Source organism: Nicotiana attenuata, chromosome 10 (assembly GCF_001879085.1).
Source record: "Nicotiana attenuata strain UT chromosome 10, NIATTr2, whole genome shotgun sequence".
NCBI classification, from domain to species: Eukaryota; Viridiplantae; Streptophyta; class Magnoliopsida; order Solanales; family Solanaceae; genus Nicotiana; species Nicotiana attenuata.
In genome coordinates this window covers 25,790,312-25,792,018 of record NC_031998.1, presented here as the reverse complement: position 1 = coordinate 25,792,018, position 1,707 = coordinate 25,790,312, and positions in this window count along the sequence as shown.

The window sequence follows — 1,707 nt, the reverse complement described above, 5'->3', positions numbered from 1 at the left end:
ATTATTGCTCAGCATGGTTGATTTTGATATTATCTTGGGCATGGACTGGTTGTCTCCCCATTATGCTATTCTTGATTGTCACGCAAAAACCGTGACACTGGCCATGCTAGGTGTACCATGTATTGAGTGGAGGGGAGCCTTAGGTCACACTCCCAGTAAAGTTATTTCTTTCCTTAAGGCTCAGAGTATGGTTGAGAAAGGTTGTGATGCGTACTTAGCTTATGTGAGAGATGCCAGTATGGATACTACTTCTGTTGATTCATTCCCAGTAGTACGGGATTTCCTTGATGTGTTTCCAGCTGATCTTCCGGGCATGCCTCCCGATAGGGACATTGATTTTGGCATTGATTTGTTGCCGGGCACTCAGCCCATTTCTATCCCTCCGTACCGTATGGCTCCTCCTGAGTTGAAGGAGTTTAAGGAGAAATTGCAGGAATTACTTGATAAGGGTTTTATTCGGCCCAGTGTATCGCCTTGGGGTGATCCTGTGTTATTTGTGAAGAAGAAGGATGGTTCTATGCGCATGTCTATTGATTACCGCAAGTTGAATAAGGTGACAGTGAAGAGCCGCTATCCTTTACCTCGTATTGATGACCTATTCGACTAGTTGCAGGGTGCGTGTGTGTTTCCTAAGATTGACTTGCGTTCAGGCTATCATCAATTGAAGATCAGGAGCCAGATATCTCGAAGACTGCCTTCAGGACTCGGTATGGTCATTACGAGTTCCTTGTTATGTCTTTTAGGCTGACTAATGCCCCAGTAGCCTTCATGCATCTGATGCACAGTGTTTTCCGGTCATATCTTGATTCGTTCATGATCGTTTTTATTGATGACATTCTGGTGTATTCCCGGAGTCGGGGAGAGCATGAGCAGCACCTGAGGACAGTGCTCCAGACCTTGAGAGAGAAGAAGCTGTATGCTAAGTTCTCAAAATGTGAGTTTTGGTTGGATTCCGTGGCATTCTTGGGTCATGTGGTCTCGAGAGAGGGTATTCAGGTGGATCCGAAGAAAGTGGAGGCCGTGCAGAGTTGGCCCAGACCATCCTCAGCTATAGAGATCCGTAGTTTTCTTGGCTTGTTGGGTTATTACCGTCGATTTGTTCAGGGGTTTTCATCTATTGCAGCGCCTATGACCAGACTGACCCAGAAGGGTGCTCCGTTCCAGTGGACGGACGAGTGTGAGGCGAGGTTTCAGAAGCTCAAGACAGCCCTGACTACAGCCCCAGTTTTGATATTGCCTACCGGTTCGGGGTCTTATGCTGTCTATTGTGATGCCTCGAGAGTTGGCCTTGGAGCGGTATTGATGCAGGACGGTAGGGTGATTGCCTACGCATCCAGACAGTTGAAGATATATGAGAAGAATTATCATGTCCATCATCTTGAGTTAGCTGCCATTATTCATGGCTTGAAGATCTGGCGTCATTACTTATACGGTGTGCCTTGTGGGATATATAGTGATCACCGGAGTTTGCAACATTTTTTCAAGCAGAAGGACCTTAATTTGCGTCAGAGGAGATGGCTAGAGCTGTTGAAGGATTATGATATCACTATCTTGTATCACCCGGGCAAGGCCAATGTGGTGGCCGATGCTTTGAGCCGCCGGGCAGAGATTTTGGGGAGTTTGGCTTATTTACCAGCAGTAGAGAGGCCTACGGCGATGGATGTTCAGGCCCTAGCCAGCCAGTTTTTGAGATTGGATCTTTCGTAG